We start from the raw sequence: 19840 nt of genomic DNA on the forward strand, positions 1-19840 counted from the left end.
TAAAAAAGGCTTCCAGATTTTGGCGGAGCAGTGATGTAGATGTGTTTCCCATCTAGTGCCCCAATGCAGTTGGGAAAATTCCACCGATCTTCAAAGGACAAAGCTATGTCCTCCCACATTCCCTTTGTGGGCTTTGGGAGATAGATTGGCAACATTTGTTCTTCAATGGCCCTACATGTCTCCTTGATACAGTTAGACACTCCGAGTCTGGACTCCGAGACGGTAGCAGTACACCAGACTGTGCATCGAATCTCCTGTTGCCAAATACCTGTGAATAAAAAACACATTGTTAGAGTTTGTGAATAATGCATCTGTGTTTGTTTTACAGATTATGAAACTCTGAAGTCCAAGTGGAAAATCTACGAGACACATTTGTGAGAAACACAAGCAGACCACGCCCACCGAGTGGTTCAGGGGCAACTAAACAAAAGGAATGGAAATACTATCACTGTATGACATTCCTTTTGCCATATATTCAGCCAAGAATGTAAGATTCTTTGTTATCAAACTACAACATTCTGTCATATGTTAGTTCAAACATTGCATTTTTATAATTTAATTTAGGTTATTTTATTATTTGTTTTCCTCAGGACAAGGAGCAACTTAGATGACTACAGTCACACCAATGAATTTGCATGTGAAGAACAAGATGATGATGGAGAAAATAAAGACAGAGAACATTCAACAGATCAAGGAGAAAGAGGAAGTGAGAGAGAGTACACCATGACAGGAGACGAGCAAGAAAAATGCAACATTGGGACCTAGAAGAGGAGGTCAGATAAAGAGGAGGAGGTCAGCTGCACAAGTGGCCACCTCAGAGGTGTACAAATGTCTTCAGCAGCCAATGCCTCATGAAGATCCTGATGAACTTTTTTTTTATTGAGTTTGGCACCCGAGATGAGGAAAATAACGGTAAATAAAGGGCAATTAAAAGTAAAATTAATGTCACTCATTGTCAACTGGGAGGAGGAGCAGCATCAAATGCCCAGGCCTATGTCTACTAATCAAATTGCACCTCAATACCACGTGGAACTTCACAACTACATGCTTAATCATACACACAGCCTGCCAAATCATCCTAATTTTTCAGCTGCACCATCACAGCATAGCTGGGGAAATTTACACAGTTAAGTTCTGACACAGACACACACCTTTATAATATATATACATGCACAGACACACACACAGAGGTGCACAGACACACACACACAGAGGTGCATGCACATGTAGACGCATGCAGACCACTCACACAGACAGACACCCAAGCAGACACAAACACTTTGTTCTGATGACTACATTACTACATGTTTGAGTAGTTTAATCTTATTTTCAATATTTCATTGATGTTCAAAATGTTTTGAGGGTTTACACCCAGTTTCTCCCATGTGCACAACCAAATATACTGTTTACAGCGTCATATGTGACTAATTTTGCAGCATACTGTTCATATATAATTTCCAAGTTTGTTACAAACTATAAACTACTGTCTACTACTGATTTTTTTTTTTTTTTATTGTTTGTTTTGTTTTTGTAAAGGCTATGTTGAAGCACATTTGTGTGGTCTTTTATAAGGTTGATGGAAAATGTTGTGCGTAGCAATTTTAAACCAGTTGCTATGAAATAAACTACTTTACAGATTTTTTTCTGATTTTTTTTCTTGTTTCTTGTTTTTTTTTCACAGTTGTTTCTGTGCATGCGCGAGAACTGAGAAGAGAACGTTCTTCTTCTAATACTTCTTGTTCAGTTCTCGCGCATGCGTCGTGGAAATCTCTTGAACTCTCGTCTCAGGCCCAGAAGGAATGAAAAGGAATAGTCGAATAAAGTCGTTATTATGTTTTTTTTTTCGGGAAAAAAGTAGTCTCGTCGCTTGATAAACTTATAGTTGAGCCACTGTAGGCACATGGAATATTTAAACATGTTCTTTAATGACTTTCTGGGCCGTCAAGTTTCATTCCCTCTGGCAGCCTATGTAGCAGTGATCCACCTCTCAGATTTAATCAAAAATATCTTCATTTGTGTTCCGAAGATGAACGAAGGTCTTACGGGGTTGATACAGCATGGGGGTGAGTAATTAATGACTTAATTTTCATTTTTGGGTGAACTAACCCTTTAATGTCTGTATTTGATATCTGAATGCAGTGCTTGCTTATTTAACCCAGCTTCCAGAAATGAAATAGGGACTTGTTTTGTGTTTGAGAAAGGTCTTCAATGTGTTAAAACATATAGGGGTCATTGAAGCCAATAGTTTAAGGGGCTATTTCTTTGTTAAAGCCTTTCTTTCCAGTTAGACTAAAGTTTGGCTATCCTTGAGAGAAAGAACGCATTATCTTGATGTTTTGAGAGGACTCTCCTGTTTATAGTGAGAGCCTGGCCAAAACCAACCTTGGAAAAGCTGTGTCGGTGTGTGTGTTAGTCTTCTTGGTTACAGGTTAAGGAACCACTGGCATTATTGGAGATTGACTGAGTTGTTGTTCTGGACATGCTGGCGCCCAGCAACCCAAATCTGCGACCTGGAAGGTCATGACGTGCCTAACTTCAGCTGCATAATCGATGGAGATATGCTTCAGTCTATCTGTATATGTGTGGAAAATTACTGTGTTTATCTATTTCATAGCCAATGAGAATCATTCATCCTGTAAGCAATGACGTAGCTTAGACCTTGGAAATCGTATAACTGCTGTGATCTTTGTAACTGTAAGCGGGGCGGCCTACGAACTCCTGTGTGAGTATTGAAGCTGACTTCTGCTGATGAAACTGCAAACTATCTTCAGTAAATATTTTCTTTAATTTTTTATAATTCTGACTCTGGGTCTTCATTCTTCATATCTGGTTCTGGGTCTTTAACTGTACACCCCTTACACTCCGTTTAAGGTGTCCCTGGACCCCTTTGTACTTCCCTGACATGTTATTTGCATTGTCGAATGATTGCCCCCTACAATGGGACAGATCAAGCCCAAGACTGTCAACCATAGCCAAAATGCAGTCGGCATTTTCTATTGGTTCGAATGCCAAAAAACGCTCCACCACATGTCCATCAGGATCAACAAAACGAAAAATAAAAGTCAGTTGATCAACATGAGAGATTTCTGGAGTGGAGTCTACAATTACTGAAAAGTATTTCGCGTTTTGAATCTCCTTGGCGATGGTTTTCTTGAGTTTCTCCCCCATTAGCTGCAAAAAATCTTCACACGTCGTTAATGATAAATATGATACAGTGCCCTTTCCCTTCCACCCAAACTTTCCGATATGTTCTGCTAAAAATGGATCATACTCTGCCAAAAGTTTGAGGATGCCTAAATAATTTCCATTATGAGCTGAACCCAATCACTCATCATTTCCTAGCCCTCTCTCCCCTAAAAACTTAATGACTGATACAACTCGCCGTAATACTTGCTTCCAGTATTCCCTCTCTGAGTCCATTTATTTAATTAAACCGGAGTCAATTGTTTCTGTGGCCTTTGAGCGCTGATGTAACATTTGCATACAAGCCCTGTGCTCCGCGCTCCTCTCATGTTCCCCGATCCTCTCCGAATGTTTCCAATCGCAAAATCCGCCAACGAACGCATTATGCTCAGTGGAAAATAATTTGCACGAGTAACAGTAAATACATCCATTTGACGGGGAGTACAGTAACCACTGACGCGAAACAGTTTGTCCATTTGGCAAAGAGCAACTGAGTAATGCGTTGGTAAAACTCCTAGCCTTCCCACCGATTGTCCTATCCCTCAAAGACACTGGGTATTTGCTGCATCGATTTTGGAAAGGAGCTGCTCCTCTTCTGATAAGAATAGACTTAACTGTATCACTGGAAGTGTTTTTCCATAAAGCAGGGTCAGTAATTGTGTCGGACCATGAATTGGGATCTTCGGGATCTTCTATTTGGGATATATATATATGCTATATCGAAATATTCCCTATATAAAAATGTTGGATATTCCATTTTAAGTTGTTAAATTAAGGAAAGAATGTTAAAAATTAAAGATGTTACTGAGCTCTATAGTTTTCTCATTAGGTAGGCTGACATTTAACTTTTTGCGCCTAGACGAGTTACATTTCACCGAGCCAAGGACATTGCAGTTGCTAAAGATTTAATAAGTCTTTGAATAAATAAATAAATAGGCCTAAATAAATAAATAAGCTTTCCCATTTCCCCGTGGCTGGTCTCAAAATAGCTATTTGACCAGTAGCAATATTAATTTATTTCAGCATTATCGTGCGTGCAGTCTTATGTGAACCAACCAGTCCTTAAAAATCAACCTAATAATGCGAGTTCAGCGGTAGCGGTAATATAACGTAAAAACATAAAAAAAATTAAAATAACTAAGCAAGAAAACACACACAAAAAAGATACGATAAACTGATTATATAAAGTGAAAACGAAATTAAATAATTTAAATAAAACATTGAACACTGACAAACGTAAAAAAAAAAAAGAAGAAGAAGAAGAAAGAAAGTAGGCCTATATTAACCTTGATCTGAAGCCGCGGCGCCCGTTTGATGTTGTTGCTGTGGCTGTGGGTGGTCTGTCCCTGCCGGGTTGCGGGAGAGTTGAGGAACCTGCTCTGGGACTGGTAGCGATGGGTGTTGTTGGATCTTCATTGAATCATTATCAGATTCACAAACAGTTATGCTATCCTCCTCTTTTTCTTCTCCAGAATGGGAAACTGTAGCAGCCTCTTCACTGCTAGTGAAAGGCTCTGTGGTAATGCTAACAGTTTCCTCGTTATTGAAGAAGTTTTCTTCAATTTCTGTTTAGCAAAGAAATTCGAAATTGAAGAAAACTTCTTCAAAAAAATAGCTTCCTTCGCTTCCCTGGTCTTTTTTGATTTTCTTTTAAAAGCACCACTTGTTTTCTTCTTTAGATCCATTGTTAAGCATTAATTAGAAAACAAATATGTCAAGAACAATGTAAAAAGTCTATCCGTAATAGCTATTAAAATCTGATTGGACCAGTAATTTCAAGTACCGTGGCAACTAAAATCTGATTGGACCTGTAATTTCAAGTGCCTTAGCAACTAAAATCTGATTGGACCATTAATATCAAGCGCCTTAGCAACTAAAATCTGATTGGACCAGTAAAAAAAAAAGAAAATCAGTTATTTAAAATATACACACTATTGACTATACTTTTATAGTTAACGGATTGTGTTTTATAGTCGTTCAACCAACTATATTAAAGTAGGAACACCATTAAATATTAAATATATTCAATTACATATATAATATTAAACATTAAATATATAATATTAAATATAAACATTTATACAGCAAGATCATTTTAATCATTTCAATTCAGAAATGATATAGATAGATTCATAAATAAAAGAATATAAATACAATTTAGATAGAATGTCATATAGTCTATACAATAAAATAATTTATTTACACTTGCAGGAACACCAGCTCAGTTACTATAGAAATATTCAGCCATCAGCTGAGCTCTATGCTAGGCCTATACATCAGTCAAGCTCTATGCTGTTTGGTTGTAATGCAATATAGCATGTTTTTTTTAAGCGAATGTGCACAACTTTGCGGACAATTTCCAGAGGTTTCACAATCATACGTGTTGGAGTTGGCACCACTTCTTTTATATGGGAAGGACATCCTTCAGACACAAAACCAGCAAGTGTGGTTTGTAAAAGCTGAACTTGGATGAGTGGATTGTTTTTGTGATCATGTATGATATTTACAATTGTCTCAATCTGTCCAATGCAACCATTATTTAGCTGAACAGTAAAACTGTTTTGTTTGTACTCTTTCCCTTTCAAGGGAACTTCGAGCTGCGTCAAACGCTGCGGGAACGCCCCTGCGTTGTGCGTCATGAAGCACGTATGGAATCAGCCCAATGGAGAGATGAAACGTCATAGGCGGGTGACGTCATCGACCAGGAAACTATAAAGCACCCCAAAAACACAAGCGCATTAGCTTCTGTGCTTTCAGTCGCGCTACATGTGAATCTGTCCCTGTGTGATATTGTCTGTCTTACATACCCTGCACCACACAAACAATTTATCCCTATATATATATATATTGAGAGATTATGGCGGACGAACAGCAGTTTAGAAAGTGTGTTCCTCCCTGCTCGCGTTATTTAACGAGCGGGGATACACATGATCTTTGTGTTGTTTGTTTGGGAGTTCAGCATGCCCAGTTTGCTCTCGAGGGAGCAGACTGTGAGCATTGCGAGCGTTTGCCGTTAAGGACGCTCCGCTCCCGCCGGTCGCTCTTTGAGGAGAGCGGTTCGGTGCGCGCTCCCCGCGGTTCGGGTCCCGCTTCTGCCGAGGCAGAGCGGCGGCGCTTATCGTGGGGATCGCAGATGGATCTCACAGCGGGGTTTGAGACGGGCTCTGCCTTATCTCTCCCTTCACCTGTGAGATCCAGTGCCTCAGTCCCGGGTTCGGAAGCACGCGCTGCGGTTTCTTCCGCTCGGGCTGAGGCACCAATGCTATCCAGTTCTGAGGAACTTGATGTTGTTAGTGTTGAGGGAGATGTGGAGGATTCGCCACCCCACACTCCTGAGAGTGATGAGCTTTTGGAGGTGTTAACAAGAGCTGTTGAAAAACTTAATATTGAATGGCCAGTGACTAGACAGGAGTCTGTTTCTAAATCAAAGTTGGATGAGAGATTTTTGCCGTCACGTGTGCAGCCTCCACGCCGGTGCCTGCCGTTTTTCCATGATCTCCACACCGAGGTGTCGAAATCATGGAGAAAACCGGTGTCATATAGAGTGTTTAGTCCCCAGACTTCAACATACGCTAATATTATGGGAGCCAAGGCTCATGGTTATGGTGCGTTGCCTCGTGTGGAAGAGACGCTTGCGAGCCATCTCTCCCCCGAAGCAGCATCATCTTTTAAGGCACCGGCATTACCCACCAAGCCTTTAAGAAACACTTCGGCTTTGGTGGGTAAAGCATATTCGGCAGCAGGTCAGGCTGCGTCATGTCTGCATACTATGTCAATCTTGCAGGCATACCAGGCTGATCTGCTAAGGGACATGAGTGAGAGTGAGGAGGTCAGTACTGACGTAGTTCGCGAACTGCGTCAGGCTGCTGATTTATCCCTGCGTGCCACCAGAGAATCGGCCAAATTAATGGGTCGTTCTATGGCAGCTCTGGTGGCCGCAGAAAGACATTTGTGGTTAAATCAGACTAATATTAAAGAGAGAGAAAAAGCTTTTCTTTTAGATGCTCCTCTTTCTCCCATGGGGTTGTTTGGTGATGCTGTGAATTCAGTTATCGATAAATTCCAAGAAGAAAAGAAACAAACTGCAGCTTTTAAAAAGTTTCTTCCCCTTAAAGTTCATGTCCCTGGGGCTGCTGGGCGGGAGCAGCCCCGGCCGTCTTCGAGCTCATCACATAGAGCGCAGCAGAGGCAGAGTGTCGCGTCTCGTGCTCCCCCTGCTGGACAGTGGGCTCAGCCGCGACACTCTCAGCCGAAGCCTTCTCCCAGTAGAACTGATCTGAGGACAGTTATATTGGCTAAGAAGGCTTCGGCTAAGAAGAAGTCCTGACGCCAAGCCGTTCAGGATGCTGAGGGTGGTCCCCACCGAGGCGGAAAGGTGTTCACCTCTTTTTACGGTGCCCATTCCTCCTCGGTGCCCTCAGGGGCTCGTTCTGCCAACCCCGCCTTTATGCCGGGGCACAGACGATCCCAGCGAGCGCTTTCCCGAGGGACGCTCGCTCCCTCTGAGGAGGGTCTCAGAGCGGTCAGACCAGTTGTTCCCTGCCGGTGCGCCGTTACAGGGCGCTGCGTCTGCTGCTCAAGTTACACCAGAGGCCAGTCTCGAGAGGCTGGTACCCTTAGTAGAATTTCTGGCAGAGTGGAAAAGCCTTCCAAAAATATCTCATTGGGTCCTGCAGACAGTAGAAAAGGGTTATGCTATCCAGTTCAGGTGTCGTCCACCAAAATTCAGAGGGGTTCTACACACAGTGGTGGGCCCCGAGCAGGCTCTGGTATTGGAACAAGAGGTGAAAACGCTCCTTCAAAAAGAGGCTATAGAACGGGTTCCTCCTCCCAGTTTGGAGTCAGGTTATTACAGCCGATATTTCATCGTTCCAAAGAAGGATGGGGGGTTGCGTCCAATTTTAGACATATTGAATCGCTCGGTAGGGAAGCTAAAATTCAAGATGCTCACTATCAAGCAGATCGTGTCTCAAATCAGGTCCGAGGACTGGTTTGTCACGATAGATCTGAAGGACGCATACTTCCATGTGTCCATCCTTCCACAACACAGGAAGTTCCTGAGGTTCGCCTTCGGGGGCGAGGCGTACCAGTACAGGGTTCTTCCGTTTGGCCTAGCTTTATCTCCCCGCACTTTCACGAAATGCATGGATGCAGCACTAGTGCCTCTGAGGCTTCAGGGCATTCGTATTCTCAATTACATCGACGATTGGTTGATTTTAGCTCAGACCGAGCAGATGGCGGTTCGGCATCGAGATGTCGTCCTCGCTCATATCAGAAAGTTGGGGTTGAGGCTGAACGCAAAGAAAAGTGTATTATCTCCTTCCCAGAAGACCACTTTTCTGGGTGTCGTTTGGGATTCGGTATCGATGCGGGCGCGACTCTCTCCGACCCGCATCGCTTCGATTCTCTCAGCTGTGAAACAAGTGAAGCTAGGCCAGCTACTCACTGTCAAGCAGTTTCAGAGACTGTTGGGTCTGATGGCAGCAGCGTCCAACGTTATACCTTGCGGCCTGTTGTACATGAGACCGCTACAGTGGTGGCTCAGGACCAAGGGATTCTCCCCGAGGGGAAATCCGCTCCGCACGTTCAAAGTCACGCGGCGCTGCCTTCGTGCTCTGGTCATGTGGAGAGAAACTTGGTTCCTATCCAAAGGTCCTGTGCTGGGGGCTCTTTGTCGTCGCATAACGCTAACGACGGATGCTTCCCTCACAGGGTGGGGGGCGGTCATGAGTGGTCGCCCAGCCCAAGGTCTGTGGCAGGATCATCATCTTTCGTGGCACATAAATTGTCTAGAGATGTTGGCTGTGTTTCAGGCTCTGAAACACTTCCTAACAGACCTGAGAGGCCATCATGTGTTAGTTCAATCAGACAACACGTCGGTGGTCTCTTATATAAATCATCAGGGGGGCCTGCGGTCTCGCCGGCTTTACAAGTTGGCCCGTCAGATCCTCCTGTGGTCCCAAGGGAAGCTACTATCTCTGAGAGCAATGTATCTCCCTGGGTATTTGAATGTGGTAGCAGACTCCCTGTCGAGGCAGGGGCCGAGGCCAGGGGAATGGAGACTCCACCCCGAGGTGGTGGAGCTCCTTTGGTTGAGTTTCGGTCGCGCCGAGGTGGACCTATTCGCTTCCAAGGAGACCACTCATTGTCATCGGTGGTTCTCCATCACTCTTCCAGCCCCCCTGGGGTTGGATGCTATGGTGCAGCCGTGGCCGAGGTCACGTCTGTACGCCTTTCCCCCGATTGCTCTGTTACCAGGAGTTCTGGAGAGGGTCCGCCGGGACGGGGTCAGTCTACTACTAGTAGCCCCGTTCTGGCCGGCCCGAGTATGGTTTGCGGACCTGATTTCTCTCCTGGACGGTTCTCCTTTGGAGCTCCCGGTCAGGAGGGATCTACTCTCCCAGGCGGGGGGCACGATACTTCACCCCCGCCCAGAATTGTGGAAACTGTGGGCTTGGCCTCTGAGGGGGCCCAGCTCATAGACTCCGGTCTCTCAACCGAGGTTGTTGAGACCATTCTTAACTCCAGAGCTCCATCCACGAGGAAGCTTTATGCCTTGAAGTGGAAACTTTTCACTTCTTGGTGTGGAGAACACCTGCAGGACCCAGTTAACTGCCCAGTGGGTGCAGTGCTGGAATTCCTGCAGGAGCGCTTCTCCACAGGGTTATCCCCCTCCACACTAAAGGTGTATGTGGCGGCACTAGCTGCTTACCACGTCCCTTTCAGTGGAGTTTCTCTTGGGAGACACCCGCTTATAACTCGTTTCCTCCGTGGCACTTTGAGGCTGAGGCCAGCAGTTCGTACGAGGGTGCCGACTTGGGATCTGGCCATTGTATTAGAAGGTCTTTCCCTAGCTCCTTTTGAACCTATCGAAGAAGTTCCCGAGAAGTTTCTCACTTTTAAGACTATCTTTTTGCTTGCTATCTCTTCACTAAAAAGAATCGGAGATTTGCAGGCTCTGTCGGTTTCACCCTCGTGCCTGGAATTTGCACCTGGCATGGTTAAAGCTTTTCTGCATCCTAGACCAGGTTACGTTCCTAAGGTTCCTACTAATATTGTTAGACCTACGGTTCTGCAGGCTTTCTGTCCTCCTCCATTTATGTCATCGGACCAGGAGAAACTTAATTCACTCTGCCCTGTTAGGGCATTAGACGCTTATGTCCACAGAGCTGCCCTGTGGAGGAAATCAGAACAACTTTTTGTATGTTTCGGGCCACCCAGGAAAGGGTGTCCGGCGTCTAAACAGAGAATGAGCAAGTGGGTGGTTGAGGCTATCTCACTTGCTTATGAGTCGGCTGGCCAGCCTTCACCTTTGGTTGTCCGAGCTCACTCTACCAGGAGTATGGCTGCTTCTAAAGCTCTTTTGTCGGGGGTTTCCCTGAGTGATGTTTGTGATGCGGCTGGATGGTCTTCACCGCATACTTTTATTAAGTTCTATGACCTAGACTTAAGCTCTACCCCTGGGGCACAGGTGCTCTCGTCCTCTGTGCGCTAGTCTCACATGACGGTCATTTGGTCCTATGGCGACGTGGGTATTCGCGTTCCCGCAGCGTTTGACGCAGCTCGAAGTTCCCTTGAAAGGGAACGTCTCGGTTACGTATGTAACCCTAGTTCCCTGATAGGGAACGAGACGCTGCGTCGCTCCGCCATACTCCCGGCACTCCCGTTAGCGCTTCCTTCAAGCCTATCAGAAGCTAATGCGCTTGTGTTTTTGGGGTGCTTTATAGTTTCCTGGTCGATGACGTCACCCGCCTATGACGTTTCATCTCTCCATTGGGCTGATTCCATACGTGCTTCATGACGCACAACGCAGGGGCGTTCCCGCAGCGTTTGACGCAGCGTCTCGTTCCCTATCAGGGAACTAGGGTTACATACGTAACCGAGACGTTTTTAGGGATGCAGCGATTACCGGGTTTCACAATTAACCGCGCTTTAAAACGTCACGGTTAATTAATCGTAAAGACTATGCTACACCGAGTGTTCTGCACGGAATGGAAATTTTGCAACTAACACAAAACAAAAACAGTTACACCAGCGGTGCACCAGCTTAAAGTGCCGTGCTCATCAGTCACTATGGCAGAGGGACTAAGCAGCGACGCTCTATTTCCACCGAAAAAACGCCTTAAGTCAACAGTGCGCACATTTGTAGCCTACTGTAACGTGCTGATCTAGCCATAAAACGTTAAAAAAATGTAATCGTCTGGGAGAATGTGTAGAGCAGACATATCAATCTGAATAAGAGTGACGATGCAGAAAACAGCTCTATTCGGTACTGTGCGCACACACCCGACCCGAAGCGTCAGCCATGCACATAGACACCTATAGCCTACAGCGCGCGAGTACTGAATTGAGCTCTCTTTCGTGTCTGAATAGACAAATACACACCACATTATGTGTAAATGTCCGATTTGGAGAGTATTCATGTAAACTATGTCGGTTAAGTCTAAACAGTTTTGAGTGTATCGGATGTGCATCAGTGCAATTGGATCCGCATGTAATTGGACATGATACGATGTCTTAAAGGTATTGTAGGTAGAAATCCCCAAAAATACTTTTTCCAATTTTTTTCAAACTGTCTTTATATATCAATGCATAATTAAAATGTAAGTACTCTGGAAAATAAATTATAAAAATCGAGTGTCTGTAGTTCTCTCAGGACTGTAATAAACACAGCTCATTATTCCATTCGGGAAGAAAGAAATGATTGGTTGGGGGGACTGTCACTCTCCCTCGCTACCATGGATACCACCTCTGCTGATACAGGAGGAGCCCAAATGCGCGCACCCGTTTGAAGAGGCACGGAAGCTAGTAATAACAAACAATTATGGCAGAGAAAGAACAGTCAAAATTCTCAGTAACGTTACCTGCATATACTGTAGAGGCAGCGAAGTCAGACAAGTTAAAAAAAGGAAGACAGTATTTGAAAAGGCTATGAACAAAAAGTGTTTGGATAAATAAAGAAATCATACGAGAGTCAATATCGGCGTGGCTTTCCAGCGTCGGCGACTACTGAGGGATCTCATTCTCAAGGGGCTGAAAAGTGACTCCATGATGGCTTTATTTCTGCTGGACAGGTAATCTTGCTGTTTTCATTTTGAGGGCATTTATTTTTTTATGAAGCATGTATCATTAGCACACGTAGCTACCTAATATAGCTACCTAACGTTACGTAGCATAACTAACGGTACTGGCTTAGCTATGACAGTGTAACTTTGGTGTCGACTGGTATAACGTTACTGTTAGTGAGCCAGGGTTGAGACGATAAATAAGCAATAGGCCTATCTGCAGTTGAAAGCTGTTTTGTTTAATTTCGCCAAATCTAACCTTAGGTTAAAAAGTTTAGGGGATCTATTTTTATACCTAGCTTTACCCTCTGCCTAAACTTTGTTCCTATTTTCACCGTGAACTCTACCTGCTCCGTTTTTTCACGTTTGGTTTGTTGTTATATGCTCTACAAATGTTTACCTATGTGTTTATGTTGTATCTGTATGTGCTATACAATATATGTTGTGTGTGTGTGTTATATTATCTTGGGTCTGCAATGCAGTTGTGAGAAGGTGTTTGAGTGTATGTTACTCAGTTTATCTGTAAACAATCTTATGTTATGAATCTTAAAAATTCACCTTCATCGCAGTTTAACTGATAGTAACGGCAAACGTGTATCAATGAAGCTATTTATAGCTTTGCCTTATATTGAGTTTGATTCCGTTACGAGCTAGTCAAATATTTTAAACTTTACCAGTATCGATATGCGAGCTGGATAGTGAGTACTAACAGCCATGTTAATTGTTTATATTCATACTGATAAAGTTAGTTATTTTATTACTTGTGATTCTGACATGATGTCACTACATCTGGTACAGCTGGTAAACGCGTCCGACTCTTCCAGCTGAGCGAACGGCCGGGATCGCGCGTTCATTTGCTTTGGGGGCGTGGCTTTGGAAGGAGCCGAGAAGGGAGGGGGTGGGAGTTAATGGAATAATGAGCTGTGTTTATTGCAGTCCTGAGAGGACTACAGACACTCGATTTTTATAATTTCTTTTCCAGAGTACTTACATTTTAATTATGCATTGATATATAAAGACAGTTGAAACAAATTTGGACAAAAAGTATTTTTGTGGATTTCTACCTACAAATCCTTTAAAGTGACAGTGAGTAATAAACCTAATGCAGTCTGTGTCCTTAATATTGATCAAGCAACAAAAGAAAAAGACAAAAGCATTCACTGCTCGTTAATAGCTTTAATAAGGATTCATTATATTTAATTCATACAAATAAATATGTCTGCTGCTTGAAATAATAAAGAATGATGCAAGTAGTTATAAAGAATGCATATATCATTCATTGAAAGAAGACTGTGTTCTACTTTATGAAAAGTGGTTTTATTTAATTTTAAGATTTTTTTAAGTCACAGTAGTTAAATCTGTATATGTATAATGTATTGCATGTTCAAACTTTAAAATCATTCATATTAACAGGTTAATAGATGTTTTCTCCGGGAGTATATGGGTTTGGACATTTTAGAGAAATTCTAAATGAATGCATTACAATTGAAGTAAACCCATTATATTTAACTCATCTGAATTGTTTTATTTTTAGTCTAGTTTTAGTCGACTAATACTAGTAAATACTAATACACTCATTTAAACTAGTTTCTCCTCCATGTTGTGGAAAAAGCCTCTTGTGCTCCTTGGGAAAAACCTTAGCGTAGAACCCTGAACCTGATAGGCTATTGTTGCTTAGACCCAGATGATTGCCACTTTCAGCTAATTTGAAGGTTATATTTGTAATTATATAATTCTCTTTTATTTACAGTCGGTCAGTAAACAAGTTTCTGAAAAGAGAGTCAAAAGGATGAGAGCCAGATCCTTTCTGCAGAAGTATAATCTAGAAAAAGTAAGATTATTTCAACAAATTTACATATGTTAGGGCTCTAGACTCATTTTGCCCTTTGCTTTATTTTTCCAGCAACAGTAGATGTATTTAACAGTAGCATACAAGACAGAAATTAAATGAACAAATATAAAAAAATAAAACACTACATAGACTTTACTGTATACATTATACATTGACTCTTATTAAAGTTCTCACAAGACTCGTATTTTCACAGCACCCATTCACTGTAGAGCATCCATTGGTGAATAAATGATGTAATGCTAAATTTCTCTAAATCTGTTACAAATGATGAAACAAACTCATCTACATCTTGGATGGTCTGATGTTGAGTAAATTTTCAGCAAAATGTTTGCGCCATGCGCTAGAGCCCAAGAGGACACCACACTCCGGGTGGAGTGGGCAGTCACACCAAGGGGGCACGGTCGACCTTGCTGCTGGTATGCCAAAGCAATGGCGTCCACTATCCAGTGAGACAACCTTTGCTTGGAGAGAGCCTTTCCCTTCAGCTTCCCACCATAACAGACAAAGAGCTGGTCAGAGGTCCTGAAACACTGCATTCTGTCTACATAGGCACGGAGAGCGCGTACTGGACAGATCAGTGCCAAGGCTGGGTCTGCCTCCTCCAGGGGCAGCGCTTGCAGGTTCACCACCTGGTCTCAGAAGGGAGTGGTAGGAACCTTGGGCACATATCCAGGCCGGGGTCTCAGGATCATGTGAGAGTAAGGCGGCCCGAATTCCAGGCACGCTTCGTCAACAGAGAATGCGTGCAGGTCCCCTACCCTCTTGATGGAGGCCAATGCAACCAGGAGCGCTGTCTTCATTGACAGGAACTTAAGCTCCACTGATTGCAAAGGCTCAAAAGGAGCACTCTGCACGGCAGTTAGAACCACTGAGAGGTCCCAAGAGAAACGAGAGGAGGGCGAGGAGGATTCAGTCTCCTCGCTCCTCTAAGGAACCTGACGATCAGGTCATGCTTTCCTACGGACTTACCTTCCACTGTATCATGGTAAAAGGCAATAGCGGCAACGTATACTTTGAGAGTGGAGGGAGACAGCCTTCGCTCCAACCCATCTTGAAGGAAGGAAAGTACAACACTGATCGAACATCTCTGGGGGTCTTCTCGGTGAGAAGAGCACCAATTGACGAAGAGGTTCCACTTAAGCACGTAGACATGTCTCGTGTACGATGCTCTAGCGGAAATGATGTTAGCCACCACCGCTGTTGGTAGGGTACTCAAACCTGCCTCGTCCCGTCCAGGAGCCACATGTGGAGTTTCCAAATATCGGGACGAGGGTCTGCGCAAGAAGGTTCACTGGGGGAAACACATATTTGCGGCCCCGCGGACAGCTGTGCACCAGTGCATCCGTGCCGAGCGTGCCCTAGGTCAGGGAATAATACGAGGGCCGCAATGGGTCGAGTCGTGAGAGGCAAACAGATCTATCTGTGCGTCCCCGAACTGGTCCCAAATCAGCTGAACCGACTGGGGATGAAGTCGCCACTCTCCCGGGAGGGGCTGAAGCCGTGGGAGCTCTTCAGCTGCACAGTTCAGGGCTCCGGGGATAAAAATGGCTCGAAGCGGCCTCAGATGCTTCTGACTCCATATGAGGAGGTTGCGGGTGAGTTGCGACATACGGCGAGAGCGTAGACCACCTTGATGGTTGATGTACGCTACCGAGGCGGTATTGTCTGATTGGACTAGTACGTGTTGACCCCTGAGCAATGCCCGGAAGCGGTGCAGAGCAAGACGTACTGCCAGCAACTCGAGTCAATTTACATGACATAGGCGCTGGGTTCCTGTCCAGAAGCCCGCGGCAGCATGTCTATTGCACATGGCGCCCAAGCCCTTGGTGGAGGCATCTGTTGAGATAACAACATGTCGGGAAGCTCGTTCCAGGGGCACTCCGGCCCGTAGAAAACTGAGGTTCGACCACGGGGTGAAGGTCTGATGGCAGGTCGGAGTAACTGGTACTCGGAGGGTGCCGTGTTGCCATGCCCACCTCGGGGCTCGGTCACGAAGCCAGAGCTGAAGCGGTCTCATATGAAGCAATACGAGCGGCGTTGCCGCGGCTGCAGATGCCATATGCCCCAGCAGCCTCTGAAATAGTTTCAGTGGAACCGCACTCTTGCCCTCCAATTGTCTCTGGCAAGTCAGCAGTGACTGCGCGCGCTTGATCGTAAGCTAAGCCGACAAGGCGACTGAGTCGATGTCCATACCGAGAAAAGAAATCCTCTGCACGGGGCAAAGTTTGCTCTTCTCCCAGTTGACCTGAAGGCCCAGACGAGTTAGGTGCGGGAGCACTAGGTCCCTGTGTTCGCAAACCTGGTCTCGAGAGTGAACTATGATCAGCTAGTCGTCGAGATAGTTCAGGATGCGAACCCCGTGTTCCCGTAGGGGAACAAGGGCTGCCTCGACGACCTTCGTGAAGACGCGAGGAGACAGGGCTAGCCCGAAAGGGAGAACCGCGTACTGATATGCTTGCCCCTCGAAAGCAAACCGTAGGAACGGTCTGTGTCGAGGGAGAATGGAGACATGAAAGTAGGCGTCCTTCAGGTCGATCACTGCAAACCAATCCTGGGGCCACACACACTCGAAAATGCGTTTGGCCATGAGCATCTTGAACAGCAGCCTGTGAAGGGAGCGGTTCAAAACGAGCAGGTCCAGGCTTGGCCATAACCCACCGGATCTCTTCGGGACAATGGAGTAGGGGCTTTAGAACCCGGACCTCATTTCGGCTGGAGGGACAGTCTTGATCGCACCCTTCGCCAGTAGAGTGGCAACCTCCACTCTCATGATAGGGGCATTGCCACCAACCATAATGGAGCGGACTCCCCTGAAGCCGAGAAGAGACCGCGCGAACTGAATCGCGTAGCCGAGCCTGATCGTTCGTGCGACCCAGCGGGACAGGTTGGGAAGCTCTAGCCAGGCTCCAAAAAAATTTGCCAGCGGGGTCATGCGAACCACAGACGTCCCCACAGTGGTGCAGCGAGGGGGAATGACTGGCCCGGACGTGGACGGCATAGCGGCCCGGTGTGGGGGCACGGTCATTAACCACGTCCTGACAGAGGAGGCCAGGGAAGGACGAACGTTCCGCCAGGGGCCTTCTCTGCCAGGGTTCTGGCGACAGAGGGGGATGAGAGCGGTACGGTCCAGGGACGGCACGCACTGTCATCCGACTCTGAAACAGAGGAGGACGAAAGGGTTCACGGCTCGGAGGTGGCGCAGAACTCTGTGTGCTCAGGGATGAGGATGTCACTTCTTTCTTTAACCACATTAGGGTGCTGCCCACCCGAGGGTGAGCAGCGGGGAGTGGAGAACAAAAGATTCTCCCCCGGCCCTCCACCGGGGGAAGGAGTGGTCCTGCTAGCATCGCCTACGAAGTGACAATCATCCCTGAGAAGTCCGTCTCAGGAGTGCCGCTTGGCCCGGCATTTAGCGGGGGTGGGGCTGGAGAGGGCTGGGGCGCCTTTTGCGGCTTCCTCCACGACCGGGCTCGGGTGAAGGCTGCTGCTTGGGCTGGGCGGGTGGGGCGGGAGCCACAGGAGAGCGCCCTCGGCGGCAAACAGACTGAGGAATCTGCCCGGTCGGCTGGGTGGAGGAAGCAACGGGCCGACGGGGCAGAATATGTTTGATAGCCTCAGTCTTTGTCTGAGCTGTCGAGAACTTTTGGGCAAAATCCTCGACTACACCGCCGAAAAGGCCGGCCTGGGACATGGGGGAGTCGAGCAGCTGGGACCGCTCGGCATCCCGAATGTCAGCCAGGTTCAGCCATAGATGTCTCTCCTGGACCACGGCTGTGGACATCACCAAACCCAGGGAGCATGCGGTCACCTTCGAGTTCGGTGGCAGCGCGCAGCTCATCAAAGAGCCCTGGGTCTGTCCTACCCTCGGGCATGTCCCTGAGCATCTGGGCCTGGTAGACCTGCAGAGTGGCCATGGCATGCAGAGAAGCAGCCGCCTGTCCCGCCACTCTGTAAGACTTCGCCACTAACATAGATGAAAATCTACAGGCTTTGGATGGGTGCTTAGGCTCGCCACAAGAAGAATCATTCTGAGGACACAGTTGCATCGCAACAGAGTGTTCAACCGGGGGGAGCCCAGTGTACCCACGGGCAGGTGCCCCATCGAGGAGGGGAAAGGAGGATGAGATCAACGAGCGGTCATGGGAAGACATGGGGTCTTCCAGGACTTCGAGATCTCATCATGCACATCCGGGAAGAAAGGTATTGGGGTTGGCCATCTTAGACATGGCGTCTTCCTCTGGAGCGCCAAAGGAAACCCCCCGGGCATCCGAAGATGGTCCCACAGAAATCCCCTGAACACTCACGGGTTGCAACAATGGAGAGGGGGGCGTGGGGCACGGACGGATAGTCAGCGCCTTGTTCCACACCGTCACCCTCAGGTCAGCCTGGCCACCAGCCGAAGTAGTGCCTCTTGTGGAGACATTAGATCGGGGTGTGGATGAGGGGACTCTCACTCTTGCGAGATCACTGAGTCTCGACCGTAGTGTTGCGATGGTCATGTTCCCGCAGAGAGAATATGAGTCATCCACGAGCGCTGCTCTAGCGTGATCAATGCCCAAACACAGCGCTCGTGCCCATCAGAGTCAGACATGGGTCTATCGCAACCAGAAGTGCACGGGCGAGGCATCTTTAAAAAGACGTGCCGCGTGCAAGCTCTTTTGTGAGAGGAAAAACTCAAGTGTTGAAGCACCCAGGGAGTAACACACTCACTGGCAAACCACTGCACAGATAAGCAGGAAGTGTGCACTCGCCGGGAGATCACCGTCACACCAACACCGGAGAGTCTTGCTCGTCTCGTAAAGCTGAAAGTTCAGAGATGGCTGTGGAGTGAAGAATTAACTTGGCTCTGAAGTGAAAACATATCTGCATGTTGAAGGCGCCCTCCTTTTATACCCACGAGGTGGGGCGGAGTTGCTCCATGCAAATTCCGCAGACCCATGGCATTTCTTTGCTATTGGCTCGTTTTGTAATACTCAAAGTTGATAGGCTTTCTAAGCGAAACCCCATTCGTCATCATCCGACGTAACTCGGAGTGACAACGAAAGGGAACATATGTTCAGTATGACACTATACCAGTGAATAAATGTTTTGCTATAGTCATCTTGTCAGGTTCTGTAACTTCTGTCTAGTCTATTTCTTGGCTTTGTGACAGAGCCCTGACACTCCAGTTTTGTCTTGTCTGTTTGCCTTGTTTCATGTGCTATTATGTCATGTTTTGTCTTGTGCCATGTTGTCATGTTTTGTGTGAACACGTGGCTTATGAATGTTCTCATTGGCAGCGTATTCATGTCTCGTTTTGTGTTAGTACATGGCTTGTGATTTGTTTTACTGGCCATGTGTCACATGCCTGTCCTGTCTTGTGTTGCACATGGGTGTTTTGTTATTGTGGGCCATGTGCTCTCGTCTTTGTCTGATCCCTCCCCCTCGTTACCTGATTATTGTTTGAGTTCTTCCACCTGTCCCCTCTTGATTTGTTCCCTTCTTAAGTCTCCTCTTGTTTGCAGTCTTTGTCGGATCGTTGTCTAATGTTTCCTGTTCCCTGTGATCCTCCTGTAAGTTTCATGTTCTGTTTTTGTTTAATATGTATTAGTTATGTTTTCCCCCTCGTGGGTTTTGTTTTGTGTTTATGTTTATGTTTTCTTTTGTAAATAAATATAATTTGTCCTGCACTTGAGTCCTCACACTTTTTTCCTTACCTGTTCCGTGACATAACGATCCGACCCAATGAGGACTCAGCGGA

General features: G+C 46.2%; 1 long non-coding RNA gene across 1 annotated transcript; it reads left to right on the forward strand.

The window, feature by feature from the left end:
• The first annotated feature begins 357 nt into the window (after positions 1–357).
• On the forward strand, positions 358–1148 carry LOC143718414 (uncharacterized). The gene is made up of 2 exons (XR_013196380.1): positions 358–487; positions 591–1148. It is a non-coding gene; the product is annotated as an uncharacterized LOC143718414 (long non-coding RNA).
• The last annotated feature ends 18692 nt before the right edge of the window (positions 1149–19840 follow it).

The sequence above is a fragment of the Siphateles boraxobius genome, unplaced genomic scaffold (assembly GCF_051911475.1).
Source record: "Siphateles boraxobius isolate OS27281-9 unplaced genomic scaffold, OSU_SipBor_1 61, whole genome shotgun sequence".
NCBI classification, from domain to species: domain Eukaryota; kingdom Metazoa; phylum Chordata; class Actinopteri; order Cypriniformes; family Leuciscidae; genus Siphateles; species Siphateles boraxobius.